General features: G+C 43.6%; 1 long non-coding RNA gene across 1 annotated transcript; it reads right to left on the bottom strand.

The window, feature by feature from the left end:
* Nucleotides 1-8,839: 8,839 nt before the first annotated feature.
* On the bottom strand, nucleotides 8,840-11,629 carry LOC135327513 (uncharacterized). Its single transcript, XR_010387738.1, has 3 exons — nucleotides 11,473-11,629; nucleotides 10,114-10,229; nucleotides 8,840-8,987 (listed from the first exon to the last, which is right to left on the bottom strand). It is a non-coding gene; the product is annotated as an uncharacterized LOC135327513 (long non-coding RNA).
* Nucleotides 11,630-18,694: the final 7,065 nt, after the last annotated feature.

Below are 18,694 nucleotides of genomic sequence, written 5' to 3' on the forward strand. Positions count from 1 at the left end.
TTGAAATTCCCTGCTGCCTGATTTACAATACTCTTTTTCATTGTATCATCCTTAATTTTAATCTAATCATCATTCTAAAGATTTCCTGTTACGGCTGCTACCATATAATGAACTACGATTATTTATTTGGTCAAAATGTTTGCTGCACCTTTGTAGTGAATTTTGTGTATGTTAAAAGTATGTATACTATGTAATTGCTTGTTTGCTTGCCTGTTGTTTTGAACCAGTCTTTCAGACATTATTGAGCTTTAGAAATCAATAGAATTTTAGGTGTCCAACAACCATTTAGTGATTTGTGAATATTGAGTGCTGCTGTATATATCCCAAAAGCATAGTGGTTAATGTCCAATGTGTTTATCTATTTTTTTGTTTGATTCTCAAAGATAGATGAACTCTTGAAAACATTTCATATCCACAATTATCTTCTTTTATTTTGAGCTCAGTACTACACAAATGTCTGGATTTGTACATTTTCACAGCTGAACTTTTTCTTTTTTATATATATTTGTTTTCTGCTTCTGGATAGCAATAGGAGAGTTTTGAGATTCTAGCTTCACTTTCTGTTGATTTCTATTAAATTTAAGGTGCTTTTTTATGTTTTAATATTTATAATCCTCTTCATTCCTCACACACAATATGTATCACATGACTTGAGGATAAACTGCTTCAATAAATCCCATTATTCTGAAGAACAATAAAAATAACAAGTTGGTGACACTGGAACAGTGATAAATAGCACTTTTATTTTCTTATGCTATGATATTCTCATTCTTACATTTCTGAATCAATTCTAGTTCCCAGTGTTGTCAGACTAGAAAAGCACTACTTTCGTTGTTTTTGTCAAAGAAGAAAATGATATTGAACATCATAATTTGTTAAATTCCAAAACTTATTTAGGCAATTAGTGCAACTCTTTTTATCTCCAAACATGCAACTGAAAAAATACATGAACAGTGCATCTAGAACACATCCATGTCTCCTGCAACAAAGAGGATCTTATTCAGTGAGATGCTATTTGAAGATAAGAAAGACAGCGCTCTGGCCTCATGCCTCTCCCCATGATGCCATGAGAACAGTCCTCTGTGACAGCTTTGATGGGTGTGGATCCCTGAGTTGCTGGAGGTAGCTGGGTTGGAACACAGCAAATTTTCTTCCAGGTGGACAGAAAACTCCAGAGACAACATGTGAACGAAATGCAATTGAAATGATACTCAAAATGACTGCAGTTATCCATGATTAAAGTTGTGAACCCACAGTAAGCCTAGTTTTGCCCATCTGGATCATTCGAAAATCTACAAACAACTGTGTGATGTATCAAAAAATCAGCAAGTTAAGGCTGGGGCCAAGACAAGCATTTTTACCTGAAGGTTCAAAAGTTGAGCTTCATTTCATATTACAATAAAAGGACAGAGACGGATAAAAAAAAGACAGACTAAGATCCAGAGAACAATCAATCAGTCAAATAATAAATCTTCAATTCCCTCTGTAAGAGATATGGAACCCTGAGCAAACAAGAAAAATTGAATACAAATATTTAAGTATTAACATTTTATTTACTGACTAGACTCAGTGATTGAACGTAGAGTAAGGGAGGCAAGTGGGGAGATGGAAGAAGTCGGGAGAAGATTACTAAGAAATCATGTTTTTCCCTCCAACAAGTTAAAAATAACTAACAACAGAGGTCCTACTACATGTTGCATTTTAGCTGGCCTATGCAGTAGACGAAAACAAAGAAAGTGAAATCATTATCCTGCCGCTGTTCATAAAAGCATTGCCTTCAACTTAATAGAATTGGAATTTCTTTCAGAATACATGAATCCTACATGCTTTCTTCTGGACAGATTGTTTTGCTCCCTTAATATGAGCCTGAAGACCCCTCTTTGCATTCTTGTCTTGTGCCATTTAATACTGCACTTTCCAGCAAAAAAACACTTATTACTCCTGTTCTCAGATTACTGATGACCCACTGGCCCACTGTCGGGGCCCTGAGGGCACTAGTAGACCTCAATGGCCCTGACCAGCCTCCCCTGGGGACTCCCTCTCACACCCTGCACACAGGAGCCCCATTACAGCTCAGCCTTCAGCCCCTGCCTGAGCTTTGTTGTAGGTGCACCTGTCCTCAGCTTTCTCACAGCTACGCCTGGCCATGCACTCTGCTCATCTGGACTCTGATCCATGGACTGACTTCCCGTCTTGACCTCAGACCTGCCTCATCACTATGGACCTGCTTGGTGACCACTGGCATGTGTCTGACTCTCTTTACTGACATCAGACCTGATCCCATTTTGCTGACTTGCATACCTGCTCGGCCTTGGACCTGTCTCATCACCATGGATGTGCCTGCTGATCTGGATGCTTGGCTGACCCCGCACTTCCATCCCTTGGCCTGCCTTGCTCCCCTCCTTGGGTACTGAGGGAGTAGGCCTTGACTAGCTGCGTCAGTGTGCTCGACTCCCCATTCCTTAGGGAGCAGCCAGCCCTCGCCACTCCCTGACAACACCTTTCAAGGATGTGCTCCACTCTGTGACCCAGTGGAGACCTAAAGGCTGCTCAGGCTATGCAGAGCAACATAACTTAGAAGCACCTGTTCTTCTGTTTCCCATCTGATGAACTTCTAGTGGCTCACGGCAGTGGAACTCACCGCTTGTGCATTCCTCAGCCCCTGAAAATTCACAAGAGGTCCCTCTGCAGTCTGGTCCATTATCATCATTTCAGGTGAATGCATCAAGTTACAGAACGCTGAAGAATTGGCTGACTTTGCTTATAGATGGCCAACTCACATAGATGCATAGTTCCAAACATGTAGTTGTCCTTCAGTCTGTAGGTCTAAGGAAACCACAAAGGATGGAAGGAGACATATATTGAAACTGCTGGGAGGTAAGGACAGAAGGAAGCACTACCTTCTTTTTAAGGTAGCTGTTACTATTCCAGTCACTAATAAATTGGGTCCAGGATGTTTCTGTGGATTTTGTCTTATGCTACTGCAACAGTGTAATAGGAGCAATTCACCTCTCATTACTGCACCTGCTTGCACAGTTTAAATTAAAACCAGAAACACTGAAAATCCCACTTCACAATGCCTTTCAGTGTTCAAGGCTCTGAGTTAAAGGCCTTCATTGTTTAGGAGGATTATTTCATTGCCTTCACTGGCTTCAAAGAAATAAAAATCTTCACTCACTTTTGTATTGATGCCTGTAGATCAGATTAGCTTTGTTTTGGATTCCTACAGAAACAAAAAACAAATAGAAATGTTCTGAACACTTATGCATACAGTTTTGTTCAGTTCAGGATTCTATTACCTATTACAAAGATTATTATTGGTTAGACAAAGAAAGAATAAAGGAATTACTGTGAGTGATGTTCACTAAATAGCAACACTTCAAGCAATTATAAATTTAGAAAATATTTCAAAATGGCATTTAATTATGGTTAATACCACAATTAAGGGTATATCTTTTATTTAGCATCACTTGTTCATTCATAGACAGTCATTAGGATTTAAACGGGTCAGAGAGTACTCCCGTTTCAACACTACAAAAATGTATTGAACACTTTACATGCAATGACTTTTTTGTTTTTTATTTTGTAATAAATGACAAAGAATCTTAATCTTGGAATGGGACAAGAGGCTGTCCTGTGATGCTGCAAGTCAAGAGAGCCAAACTGCTTTAGCCTGGCCATAGACTAAAGCTCTTCCACTAGAAAGAGCCCTTGTCTCATATGCTACACTTGTTTATGTACTCAGAAAAACATTCTGTGCTATTTTGGTAGGTTTATAGCTTTATTTTCTTTTTAATTTGCATGCTTGCCTACAAAATAAAATGAAAATATCCTGGACGAATACCACTGAAGATGGAATGGAAGCCTAACACATATGAACAGCTGTCTCTCTCACTCTCTCTCCCAGACGGTTTAACCTTACAATTACTGAAAATATTGACACGAAGTATAGCACATGACAACTCTACTTTCTCACAGCAGTATTCTGCACACATACATGCAAGGCCATTCCTTGTATATCCCCTGGAGTAGACCAGTAAAAAGCCATTTGGATAAGAAAGCCAGTTACTGAACTAAATGATGACTATTCCTCAGGTCTTGCCTACTTCTTTTCTCCCTCTTCTCTACTGTCTCCTAGATATGGAAATGGCTTTCTGATAAAGATACCACAGTGCTTGCCAGATACCTACTTTTGCTATTAGGGCTTGTTCACATAATCATACAGCATCTTATTAACTATCACAGCTTGATAAGAGAAGTAGCAGTGCTGTTACACAGTGTATTCTGATGTGAGTCCAAAGTTGTGAAATAAATGTGTCTGCAGTTAAGACAGATGAGGAGTTACAGGCACATGCATTACTGCCATATATTTAGTAGCCTGCCCCAAATGGCCCTGTAACCTGGGCAACAATGTTAACTCCACTTTTTAAGTGCAATGAGTTCAACTACTACAGAATCATAGAATAATTTTGGTTAGAAAGGACCTCTGGAAGTCATCTAGTTCTACCCTCCTCTCAAAGTAGGTCCAAATAGTTAAAGACCTTCTGGGCCTCGTCCGGTTGAGTTTTGAATATCTTCAAGGATGGTGACTCCACAGTCTCTCAGGGCCCCTGTTCCAGTGCTTGACCACCATTAGGGCTTTTTTTTTTTTCTTCCTCATATCTAATCATAATTTTCCAAGAAGAGTTTGGTTCCATCTTTTTTATGCCTTCCCATCAAGTAGCTGAAGGCACAATAAGATCTCCCATTAGATTTTTCTTCTTGACTGAACAAATACAATTCTCTCAGCCTCTCTTCATCATGGACAGTAGGCCTCTAACTATCCTGGTAGCCCTCCACTGCACTGACTGCAGTATGTCAATATTTTGCACTGGGAAGCTCAAAAATGGACAGAGTTCTTCCTATGGCATCTCACAAGTGCTAAATAGAGAAGAAGAATCACTTTCCTCAGCTTGCTGGCTACACTTGTGCTAGTACAGCCCAGTATGCGGTTAGCCTTTTTCGCTGCAGCTGCTGGTCACTGTTGGCTCATGTTCCACCTTTTGCCCACTAGGAACCCTAAGTCCCTTTCTACAAAGCTGCTTTCTAATCAGTTGGCACGCAGCCTGGATAGAAGGACATCATCTCAGACCAGGGCAGGACTCTGCATCTACCTGTGCTGAACTTAATGAGATTCTCACTGGACCCTTTTTCTAACCTGTTAACATCATTCTGAAAAACAGCCTGCCCTCCAGTGAACGGACCAATCCCACCCAGTTTGGTTTATCTGCAAACTTGCTGAGGGCACGTTCCATCATATCTCCCAGGTTGTTAAGAAATATGTTAAACAGAACAAGTTCCATAGGAACTGCTGAGGGGCCCATCTAATAACTGTCCCCCCAGTGGGACTTTGTACCACAACCACAACCCTTGAAGCCTGACAGTCTAACCACCTGGAAGTTCACTTCTCCAGTCCAAGTCTCACCCATTTACTACCAGGATACTGTGGAAGACTATGTTGCAGACCTTGCAAAGTCAAGGTAAACAGTATCCTCTGTTCTTTCCACGTCCATCCAAAGCAGTCATCTTTGACAGCAAGCTCTCTGGTTGGTGAGGCACACTGCCATTGATGAATCTGTGCTGACTTTTCCCAGTCACCTTCATCCCCTTTCTTGACGTGCCTGGGTGTGATTTCCAGGATGATTTGTGCCATAGCTTTTGTTATGGTGCATAATATCTGTTACAAGAACTGGGGAAAGACCAACTGTTAAGTAGTTCCCCAGATTCCCTTCTCACCCATTCTGAAGATGGGTGTGATCCTTGCTTTTTCTCAGTCCTCAGGAACCTCTCCTAAACATCAAGACCCTTCAAAGATGACAGAATGGCACTTGCAATGGCATCAGCTAGCTCTCTCCACACTTTTGGTGACAACCCTTCTCATTCCATGGACTTGTGAAGTTCTTTTGAATGAAGTTGTACTTCTGCTAGTGTTAAATGCGTTTTATTTCCCCTCTTTTATTCCTTCATTTCTACTCTTGCCCACAAATAAATTTCAGGCAAAGCTAAACAAAAGGGATTATACAAAAATGTGTTCAAAGTTTTATATGTGTGAATTAATTCCCTTAGTACTTATATCATGGAAGCACGGAGTCCAGTTAAATGCACACACACACCAATACTCATTTCTAGCACTGTGAATTATCAGATACCAAACTGTAAAGTTACTTATCAGCCCTTGCTGAAGGGAATGCATCTGCAGGCCATTTTTCTGCAAAATGTATTCATATTAGCAAGCAAGTATTAAGAACATAAAAGCAAACAAACCCAGAAATGTTTTTCCCTCCTGCATATATATATGTGCTTTCAAGTGCGAGTTTTAGTGAAGTAAGAAAGGTAGCATAGCTAGTCATACACTGGTAGTCGCATCAAGGTCACCTGAGTCCCTGATTACTTGAACTCATCATTTGAAAGTAGAAGAGGAAGGTAAGCATGTCAGTTAAAGCTGAGGAGGGGAGGTAAATGTCGTTGCTTAGACTTAGGGTCTCAGATGCAGTAGGTATCATGCAAACATACAAAAAACCATAATCCTTTCTCTGAAATCTTTACAAACTACCAAGTAGACATAAACAGGCAGAACATAGGGATGCTGCTTTTAATGAAAATTTCACAAAGAGCAACGATGGTTTTAATGAAAGCTCAGATATGGAATTGAGAAGAATGAGCAAGAGGAGATGGATAAATAGGAACATGGAAGATGGGAGGTGGAGATGAAAGAAAAAAGTGGAGATAAATGGGTAAAGGATAAGACAAGGACAAGACAACCTGAGGGGGAAGGATGGATCATAAAGTCTCTCCTGAATCAGGAGAGAAAGGTTATCACCCAAAAGAAACTAAAAACTAGTATCCAAGTTATATATATTACTGCAATGACTGCAATATTAGCAGCTCTGTTGGTCAGTGGAAACACAGAAACCTCCCATCACTGAGCTGTTCCTTCCCACAGAAGGAGTATTATACTGTTTCTGTGCCCTATCGAGCAGGGATCTTTCAGATTCCTTGCTGCCAGGACTTCAACAGAACACTGCAGTCATGACAATTCATGATGAAAACAAACAAGCAAACAAAACTACAGTGGAACTGAGATGACAAAGAATCCTGACCACACTCTTCATTGACTGCTCCTGTTTTTGCTAGAGAAATTCTTTTTGTACCTAGATAGCTTATTGTGGTTTAAAAGGGTTGTATAAGCTTGTAGCTATGGAAGAAATCTACAGCAAACCTCTGTGTAGGTGGAAATCATTTGTTATATTAGCACAGAAGTTTGTTCAGCCATGCAGTAGCACTGCATTGTGGGTAAGTTTCCTAACAGGTCCCCAGATGGGCTCAGGATGTGGGAATTAGTCAGTGCACCAGTCAATATCTGGTGAGATTATTTTATTTGAACCAAATGAACTTGTATTCATCACTCTATGAAACAGCAAGGAGTAGTTTAGAACAAGTAAATAATGTGAAGTAGAAGGAAATTGCATAGAGCAGGCTTTGTAAGGATTGCATGATTACTGTGAGTTACGCTGGCAGTATCTACTACATCAATGCAACTGCACCAACACTGCTTCCATGAGGCATTAGAATTATTAACGTTAGTATAGAAGTGTTTATGGTAACAATGTTCTAGGTTAGTGCAATTACAGCAGTGATGCCAACACACTATGAACTATTACAAATGCTTGCATGCGTTGGCCTGAGACAAGGTGAGAGCAATAGAAAAAAACATCTCTAAATGACTGAATGATCTCATTGTTGCTCTGACCCCATGGAAAATCCTGGAAAGAAATAAAAGATGAAATAAAAAAGCAAATATTTTCCTGCTCATTATCAGTCTGGTTCTGCAGAATGCGGCCTTTTACTTTCCTTGCCTTCGAAAATTCTAATCTGCTTAGATTTATTTTCTATCTGACTATTAGAGTATCCTAAGGTGTTGCAAAGGCACCCAGGTGTTAAATGTTTGAATTTGTGGATAGAGATGAACACAATAATAATTTGAGTCCAGGTTCCACTATGCTGACCAATACCTTACTCCACCGGTAACCTCTTTGACATAACTGTGCAGAATATATGGTGCATATAGTTCCTTACATGTTTTCTCTTTGCATGTTGTAATTAACCTCAAAGAGCTTGCAGCTGCTGAACTGAGAGTCTTAATTTGGGCCTGTTGTGTTTATAAATGCTCGTAATTCCTTACTGTTGCTAATAATGTCTGTAAACCTCTAAACATCATGACTTAGACTTCTAAAATATATCTTGTCTGTGAACAATGCAAAACATGTGAGAAACAGTAGAATACATGTGAAAAAAAAATAACAACTGCCTTATATTTATCCATACTGTACCAAATGTCTTGTAAATTGGAGCAGTCTAGTTATGCATGAAAAATTAACAGTGGGTGTGATGCTATCATTATTATACCCAGCATTCTCAACCTCAGGCAAAATCATAAAAATTGCATCTTTGGCAGGGACATGCCATATTTACATAAAATGAACCATACAAGATGGGAACAGCAATTCTAGAAAGAAACTGCAATGAATCAGTGGAATAAACTTAGTGCTACTTTGTATGGTACAATCGTGCAGCCCATAACTACAAAGTTCTGCTCATTGCCCCAGTGGTTTAACTGCCATAGAGAGGTTGTCCTAAAAAACTTTAAACACTCTAGCTTCCTATTTCTTTTAGCATCTAGACCAATAATTCAGTGGAGGACATGAATAACCGTCTTGATAAGAAAAAGTATATTCTTAGTCCCACCGGTCAATATTTGTTCTAGGCACCAAATATGAAGGATTTTATCACAATATTGTATTTCAGTAAGGGTATTTTTATTCAATCATTATTATTTTTTTAATCTATTTCTAATCCAACTGTTATCTTGATGCAATGTTTTCCATGGGATAATGCTGTTCCATATAGGCCAGGCTCAAAATGTGCTGCCATTCAGATATACTCTTGTGCTATTAGAAAGAACAAATACAAAAAAAGATACGGATTTAAAGGACTTTTTCAAATGTTGAAATAGAGGAAAGAAGAGGAAGGGAAAAGCTAATTACAACTTAGCAAACCTGTACAAAAATGTATGCATACATACATAAAAATGCACAGCCTGATTTGAATGTCATTCTGTTTTCAGGCAAAGAAGCACAATTATTTTGCACAGGTTTACCCTGGTCATTAAAAAGCAAAGCAACAGCTAACACTTGTCCTTAAAATACAATCCAGGCAATCTTATTTTGAAGTATTACTGGATGAAAAAAAAGTTGTCGTTAAAATGCAGCACACATCAATGGATACATAAGTCAATTATATTAGCAAAAAGAGTATACATCTAGGAAAAAAGAAAGCAAAGAAAGAAAATACACCAACTGCTACTAATGCTGAAATGTTAGAAGAAAGCTGTAGAGGAGGTAGACCGACATTGTGAATTATGTTACTTACAGAATATTAAAAATAATCTGAGGAGCTTTTGTGCAGACTTTTAATTCAACAAGTTCTAATTTAAGATGTATTTAATAGATTGTCTACTGTAACTACATGATTTAAATTATACTGCTATATTTTTTCAGTAAGAAGATAACAGAAATGCATACATCTTCCAAAGGGGATAAGAATAAATACACAAAGTCAGATATGCCCTGTTAATATATGCATTTAGCTTAATATTTATCAAAAGAAATAGGAATAAACTAAATTATGTAGGTGTATTGTGACTACTGCACTCATAACTTTAAGAAAAGCACAGGCCCTCAAGAATTAAAATGTCAGGCCTACAGATCTGTAACACCCATAATGTCATAAAGTCACTGCAGACTTTTAAGTGGAGTTGCCAGTTGATTCTAATAACACTATGTGCAAAAAACACATAGTAGACAAGAGCAATAATTTAATGTGCATCTCAGCAGTAAGAAATGGTAATAATTTCACTTTAAGGCTTGAAAATGGTACTTCAGCCTCAGCTCTGATTGTGACTTACACATTTTTAATGTAATTATGAGATCTGGGGTCCTTCTGAAGTCAAGTTGACATTTTTACTGTCACAGAACCAAAGGATTCTGGACCTGACATAGCACCTGACATATTTACCTGGAAGTGGGAAATGAAGATTAGACCCAACCTCCTCTAGCATCGAGAAAGAAAGGTGGAGACACATGTGAGTGAGTAAGCTCCATGGCTGCCACAGTACCACCAGCTTGTTCATCCTGTGCATAAAGCATCAGCGGAACTCCAAAAATCATGAGCAAAATGAGGCACGCACAGACACACACCACAAAATGGAGAAGAGACTGAGGCTCCCCTCCCCACTCTATTCCTGCCTAATGTCTAGCACATCCCCACATCACCAGGCACTGACTTCCCAGGCCGAGAGGGGATCTGCTGGTTTCCCCGCGATGGCTCTGGCTGGGGCAGAGAGCAGCTGCACGGCGGTGTAGTTAAGTGCTATGCAAGCCGCCTTGCAATTGACTGCGGACTTGAACAGGCATGTCTGCAACAAACTAGCCAACTGTTGTGGAAACTGTAGCGATCCCGTATTTATTTAAAACGCCAGAATGGAAATAGGCGCATTAACTCGGAGAGGGCATGGGGAAGGGCCGCCGAGTGGAAATCGCCGCCGAGAGCTGCGGGGCTGTGCGCCAAGCGCACCCCCTGGGCAAGGGCACTTCGTCAGGGGCAGCTCGCTTCTCCCTAGGCACCGTGCTGGGGGGTCCCGGCGCGCGGGGTTCGGCCCCCGCGGCCGGCCCGTGACGCCTTCACGCCTCGCCGCCCGGGAACTCCCGGCGGAGCGCAGCGCCCGAGCCTCCGCTCCAGGCGGCTTCTCGCTGCCCCGGCGAGGGACTCGCCCCGGCGGCGGGCGGCGTGGCCGGGCTGGCAAGGCCTGGGCGAGCTCGCAGGCAGCTGGGGAAGTCTGGGGCGGCCGGTGTTCAGCCCGGCCCCGCGCCGGCGGCAGCTCCCGTCAGTCGCCTGCAGGGCACGGAGGGTGCGCGGTTTCGCCCAGCAGAGCCGCCCGCCGCTCCGTCCTTCCCCTGCCCCCCCTTTGCTTCCCTCGGGAAGGATACTTTTCTGCGGAGCACGCAGCTTTGATACGTTGAACTGGCTAAATCGCCAGCTTTGCCTCTGCATGTATACTGCGTCTCGGCTGATACACGCAGCTTTGCATCTCAAAAGCTAATTAGCCTTGCAGTCTTCGCTGTAGGGCTGCCCGAGTGGGAACTTCAGTGACACTTGTTAGGAATCCCCAGACACGACCTTGTGACCTAGCTCGAACCGACGCTTCAACGCTGCTGAAGCTTAGTTTTAAACAAGCTGCTTCTTTCCCCATCCCTGCCCGCCGCTTAAGTGTACGCAGACACACTCCTTTTCGTCCTGTCGCTGCTTCCCTCACACATAAATGTTTGCTAGGTAGGGGAGAAAACTATCCCATCTTGTATGGAATCCTCTGATTACCTTCGCTACCTCCAAAGATCTGGTTTAATGTCTGTGCCATGCTCTGGGAGCGATCGGGCTTTCTGCGTGCTGCCCGCGCGTCGCGGCGGGGCGGGGCGGGGCGGGGCGGGGGGAGGGGAGCCCGTGAGACCCTCTCTGCGCGGTGCAGGCCCAGCCGAGGGGCTCGCTGGGTGCGGGCGAGGAACGGCGGGGAAGAGCCCCACAGCTCGCCGGCCAAGCGAAACGTAGCCGCTTCGCGAGTTCCCCCTGCCAAAATGCTATAGAAGGGCTCCCTCCCGCAGGTTTTTTTTTTTCCTGGACCTAGTTTTGCAGCAGTATGTCAGTAGAAATCAAGAAAAGCTTCTCTTACTATTGCATAAGGGAAAAAAAAGATAACCTTTTGCTTCTTTTTTTTTTTTCTCTCGAAAGTCTGCTGACAAGCGTTGCAGTTTAGCACTGTACGCGTTGTATCTTGGAAACAAACAGTGCAGGAGCTGGAGAACTTGGGAATCGAGCAGAAAGGTCGGAGGTAGAGGCTGGCCAGTTTTTGTTTTCTTGGACGAAGCATCATAAATAGTCAAAGGGTTGTCACTAGCTGCACTGTCCACAAGCCCGGAAAAAAATGAAGAAAAAAGAAGGGGGGGGGGGAGATGATTGTTTTGCAGCCTGAAGCTCAGCTCTCTGACACATCCCTGGCCACAGCCTCTGCTCACCGGGACCTGCGCGCACAGCGCTGCGCAGAGGCGGACAGCTGCCGTGGGCAGCAGCCCCGCGCCGGCGGGGCGCAGTGGGCGGAGCGGCGCGCAGCCTCCCGCTCCCCCCTGGCACCGAGGCGTCGCTTTTTGAGTCACTTCGGAGACGGCATTTCTCCTCGAAAGCCTGCCGTGCCCCGTCTCCCCTTCTCCCCCCTGGCCCCCGGCCCGCCCCCGCCTGCCGCGGCACGGACGACGCGGTCGTGCGCGTTACTTACGCGCGCCGGTGCCACCGGCCTGCGCGGAGCTCGTTCCGGGGAGTCAGAGGGACGGGACCGGAGCCCTCATGGTAGCGTACTCAGTGTGCCCATCGACGGCTGGCAGAACCAAAGAGTTAAAATACAAAACCATAAAATATTTTTTTTAATATTAATGTTCTTATAAGGGAAGTTCTTATCAGCGGGTTGCACTGTACTTGGCAAACAAGCCTTTTTACCTTTTAAACAAATAATTCATTAGGTAATTAAATTCAAGTGAGATTACTCTGATTAAATATACACTGCTGTTGAATCATAATTTCTATGTGGCCTAGTTAAAGATGAACGATCTCTTATTCCTGACAAAAAAAGAAAACTTTAAAAGAATTCCCCAGTGACTGGAATAATAGATTTATACACCACCGTACAGAGGTCATTTCAAGAAAGAAGAGACACCAAACACAACATAAAGGGACTTTTCATGTCTGGAGATACTAGAATTTCAGGTTTTATTGCTGCGAGTTCTATTAAAAGACTTTGTGGAACCTAGGAGGAAATCAAAATTATCTTTCAAAAGGCGATAAGTTATATAAATATATGCACAAACAGAAATGTGTCTCTGAAGGTATTAGTTCTGCATAATTTCAGATGAGTAGCTACTAGGCCTCAAAGGAAACAGTGCATCTTGAAATGCTCTGAAGCCTTACATTGGCCAAAATAAGGCAGGACTTTAGCAAAATTAGAAGTAACTTTGTAACCAACGATGTGCTATATGTCCTGGTTCCCTTTAATAGCATTAGGCATTCAAACCATAAAGATTAATCTGGAGAGTAGAAGTTCCTGCTCTCTGCTTTGATCTCCTTCCTCTTGGCTGTTTAAAGCTGACAGTTTGGCTGAATGGCATTCACTGCTTTCATTTGTAAGACATGAGTTTCCTAGTGTTCCAGAGCTAGCAGCTACACCTGTACTGCAGGAATTTACATTGCATTGCTCCAGGATGGCATTGATTTGGGACGGGTGAAATACAAACACAAACTAATTAAAAACTGCATAATGCAGCCCTACAGGAACAAGACAGAAAAACAAATAAATACAACTGCAGCTGGCACGGCAATTGTGCCTCTGCCCCCAAGCAACAGTCTGGTGACATAAAATTATAAACCTTAAAAATCTCATATAATTGCCGTTGATCATTTTGGAGACAAAATGGAAATTATTTTGTTAATTAAGTTCAGATCTATAAAATATTCATAGATAGGTAGGCAGACGGACAGATGAATAGATATGGAGAGACGCAGACGATTCATTCTATAGATTTGTGTGCTTGTTTATACAGGTCTTTGTGCATAGCTTTTACAATTCATTTACAAAAACGCTGCAAAGAGAACATCTATTTATTCGCATTGCTATTAGAAATAGATGCGGGTTGCAACTGAGGTGAACTGATAAAGGATTAATAAAAAGTCACTACCACGGTATTAGTGGAAAAAATCTTGTTTCTTTTCATTTACCAAAAAGAGAAGGAAAAAAGAAGCAGCAGCAGGGGAGAGAGAGAATTATCATTATTTGTTTTTAAAAAATGTCCTCACTTTCTGAATAACATAATCTTTTTAAATGACTTACTGATCAGACTTTGGTCCTTTCTGTACTGTTATGCACAGCACACGTTCGCATTTAGGGAATTGAGTAGGTACCCCTGACTGCAACTTTGCTTTTGGTTGGGCGAATCAAATCATTCGTTTGCACGGTCAGAGGTCTGAGGGCTGCTGTTGATATGAATTCAATTTATTAAAAGAGAATAAGAGTTTTTCTCCCCCCGCCCCGCTCTATTTCCCCCGCTTTCTAACAGAAATATTCTTCGGATTGGGCGGGGGGGAGGGGGAGGTCTGGAGCTCCAGAGATGTATCGCCTCTCCGCCTATAATTGTTTGACACATGCCCTGTTGTCACAAAGTGGGGTTGTTTCCCAGACCCTGCTAGAAAAAAGGTGCAAAGTAATAATGAGTGTTTAACAAGGCTCATAAATCAGGGCTGATGAGAAGTGCTCAGCACCGATGCAGTGAGAAGACAGGGCCTGGCAACGGCTGACCAGCGAGAGGAAAAGAAAACGAAGGTCGTCCGGAGTTGTGTTAATGCTACTGATACCCCGAAAAAGTACGTGTTGTCAAATGAAACACGGTGCCCTGCTAAATCAAATATAATACACTTAATGAAAACTCAGTCAACTGATCCAAATAGTCGGCAGTGCATAATTATAATCTAGGCAAGATATATTAAATTAATGGATTCAGTCCTGCACAAATGTACCATTAAAATGTATAGGATTGAAACTTAACATGGTAGAGTTATTTTAAGCTTACACGTATAAAAGACAGTGAAACTACGTGCAAAGGACAGTCAGAAAATTAGCCACATACGGATAATGTATTTTTGGCACATTTTTTTCTGTACGTTCTTTTCGCAGGAAAGAAAATTGAAACAGACTATTAACGAACGAGATGACCTTAAATTTCTTCGTCTATTCCTGGTGCGAGCTAAAAATCAAGAGAGGATTTGCAAAATAAATCGTTACCAGGATGTTTCAAAGCAGCCTCAAAATTAAATGAAAACTTTTTTTTTCCCTCAAGTCATAAACACAGCGCTTTAGCGATTAAGCCTCCCTTTCTTTTGGTAGATCTTATTATCAGTGCCGCATAAACCCGGAATTTTAATACCAGATCTATATGCATGTGTATCTGTGTGAGGATACAGTGCATACAATGCATGTATCTCTGTGGAAATTACATTAGTGAAGCGTAGACTAAGAGATATCTGAACTTCATTCTCAAATTGTGTTCTGCTTAGTATCTTATTCTCCCCGTAGTTACGTGTCTCCTTTCAACATCTCTGTCATCTCCATTTGAAGACATTTTCAGCGGTTTATCACTGCCATCTCCAGCCCTGCACATTTGCAGCAGGTTATCACAATTGCCAGTCCCCCCTGGCTGATGTGTTGTGCCGATTACCATCAGTGCCCTCAGATATTTGGTGCGGATTCCCAGCACTGCAATATCCACTCTTAGGACATCTGGAGCAGATCAAAATCACTGACTTCATTTTTTAGAGTCAGTGTTAAAGCTTCACATATCCTCTCTGCAAACATATCATTTAGTCAATTCCTGCAGAACCAGCCTTTAGTTAAAATTCGGCCAAGCAGCGACCCCTATGTCTGGATTTGCATTTCTTATCGGACCACTATCTAAACTGATTCGTTAATAATAAAAAGAAAATCTCTTGGCAGTGGATGCATTGCCTTAAGAAACTGGAAGGATCACATTGTCTTAGCAAACTCCTTCCCAAGAAGGGCTTTTTAAAGAACAGATAATCTGCCCAATGATCTTTGAATTATATGAGAGTGGCCATTTAGGTCAATTTACTTTAAACAGTATACAATTTATTTTAAGCGATTACCTTAGGTATAATCACATTATACCCAGAGTTTCTATATATTTCTCTCCCGCTTGTTTTCGTATGTGCCTCCACTCTCTAATGTAAAGGTGACTCTGCTTTTCATTCTGATCCCAATTCCTTTTTTGCTACGTGACCGTTCATGGTTTTTAAAAATGCTCTTCGTTATGGAGTTGGCACTGCACTCCTTTTTGTTAGATTCTGTCGAAAGTTAAGAAGACAATCGAAAAACTAAAATATTGATGTCAGAAAAAAAGAAGAGATAATATTTCTTTGCCCGAATTATGTTACAAATTATTTTTGGAAAGCTGTATTTTATTCCACCACTTAACAATTTCGAGCTAATTTACGGATGGGGAGGGGGTTGATCACACCAGCCTTTTTGACTGTTTAGGTCTTGGGTTTAGTGAAAGATTTTCCCGGGGCTTCTGGCAGCTGATGGTGATGTTTGTAATTTTCCGTACAGTTTTGTTCTTTTCGCACTTCTGTGATTAAGCTCCTGCTATAGGTCTCGTATGGAGAGAAATAAACCCAGAATCTCCCAGACCTTCACTAAACTGATTTTCAAGTTAAGTAGCTTAGTATAGCAGCTCTGGTCCCAGCGTACTTGCGTAAGGGGGGGGGGGAAATTAAAAAGAGCTTTGAAAGGTTGCCTACTAAAGTAATAAACTGTCAGAAAAATGGGCAATGTCCAGTGCAGGAACTGGGGCGGCGTGGTAAGGGATTCACGTTTGCTGATCAGAACTGCGCATAATTAATGGCGTTCGCAGGACCCTACTCATCCTTGCGCTGAGAACTTCTCAAATGAGAAACACAGCTCTTCTCCCAGCTTGCGATTTTACTCCTCCTTGAGGGTTTTCTTTTTCCCCCTGTTTTTTTGCCCTGTTTCCTTTTTCCAAATCACCGTTTCAGCTAACCCTCACTTTTTGTTTGTTTGCTTTATTCCCACGCAAGGTGAAGAATAGCAAAGTTCGCCCCGAAAAGATGTTGGTCTGATAGAAAAGCAAGCGAGACTTTTTTTTTTTTTTTTTTTTTTTTTGAACCGATCTGAGTAGGACGGGGGCGGGTGGGGGAGGGAATGACTCACATTTCTTAAGCCTCCGAGTGGAAACCTTTTCTGGATACACACTCCACCCAGATCTAAAGGGCTAAGAAGATTTCGGCAGCGTCGGTGCCTTATCCCACCTTTATTTACCTGCAGCCCTTGTAATGTGACACTTCCACTCGCAAAACACCGCGGCGGTTTTCAGCCCCTCTCGGCTTTGTCTCAGCGGTGCGCTTTTGTCTGAGGGTCGCTCTCCCGGTTTGAGGGTGAGATTTTGGTGTGGGGAAAAGGTTTCTCCCCTGCCTGTTAGACACAAGAAGAGGAAAGCTCGCTAATTTCCAGCTGCTGGGAGAAGGAAGTTTAGCCAACTCTCTCAGACAGAGAGGTTTCTCGGAGCGTGAGGAGGGAAGGGCTGGCCGGGGTTATCGACACCCCACGGGGAAGTTTGTGGGAGGGAAGGGCTCTCTCGCCTCCGCAGAGGCAGTCAGTCCCTGGCGGGACCTTGCGGCTGCAAACGCGGAGGCGCCTGCTCCCAGCCGCTCCGAGGGCAGCACCGCGGGCGCGGAGCTCGGGAGCCAGCTCTCGCCCAGGCTCGGGGAAAGGAGCGAGGCACCCGCGCTCCCCTCCCACCCACCATTCCGCCTTCTCCCTCCGCCCCAGCGAAGCACTTGCATCCGGAAAAGCAGCGGACCTTCCCTTACACGGCCCCCTCTGTGCCGTCCCCTTGGAAAGAGCCTGGCGGCACCGGCCCCCCCTTCAGCACAAAAGACGGAGCTCCCGGGCGGGCGGCTGGGACGGCGGCGGGCCGGGGGGCGGCGGCGGCTCCGTGCCCCTCGGCGGGGGCTGGCCGAGGGGGCTGCACCTTGCGACCGCGCTTCCCTGGGGACAGCCAGCGCCATCCTCACCTAGGACCCCGGGTCAAAGCCCAGGCGGCCCCACCAGGGCTGAGAGGGTCGGGGCGAAAAAACCCACCAGCCCTCTGTCTGCCGTTGCTGGCCGCCCCCTCGCTCCCGGTACCCCCGGAGGGCCTGGGAGGGCCCGGCCGGTGCTGGGAAAGGAAAGCTTGTGGTGCCGCCCGGGCAGTGCGAGGCTCCGCCGGCCCCGGCGGGGTACGGGTGAGCCCAGCCACGTCGAGGAAGCTCGCAACATAACGGGCAGGTCACACTGGCAACCGACTTCCTTCAAGGCGGCCGAGTCCCTCGGAGAGGGGTCCTTTGTCTCTCGCTGCCCCTTCTCTAAGCGAAAGGGGGAAGAGGAAGAAGAAGAACAACAAGAAAAACAACAAGAAGAAAAAACATCCCTACCTCTAATCATCGTTAATTACTATAACGTCAACAACACGCTTTGGTCCTTTCGCCCTCCCCCCGCCCCGCGTTTCCCTGCCGAAACGGGTGGTTTGGAAGTTTTGACAACCTACCAGCCCGACAGGCCCCCCTCGGCTCGGGGACGAGGGCTGGGGGCTTCTGTGCCCGTCGGCATACATGTCTCCACTGTTCGTTTGCGGGATTATTTATTGCTAATATTCCACGAACTGTCGCAATGCCTCTGATAATTGTCCCCGAGTGTCAACCGGTCGGCAGGGCACGGGGGAGCGGGGGAGGAGATCGCTGCGGGTCTTTTTTATTTTTTTTAACTAAGGGTTTCTGGAAAGAACTACTACAAGCCCTTTGCCTTTCAGCAAAGTTGTGTGTGTGTGACGTTCGTTGCTTGCTATAGATAGAGCACAATTATTTATTTATTTGTGTGCTTTTTTAGTGGTAAATTGTTACCAGTCGCCTGGCTGCAAAGCCCCCTTTTCCTCCC

The sequence above is a fragment of the Dromaius novaehollandiae genome, chromosome 2, assembly GCF_036370855.1.
Source record: "Dromaius novaehollandiae isolate bDroNov1 chromosome 2, bDroNov1.hap1, whole genome shotgun sequence".
NCBI lineage: Eukaryota > Metazoa > Chordata > Aves > Casuariiformes > Dromaiidae > Dromaius > Dromaius novaehollandiae.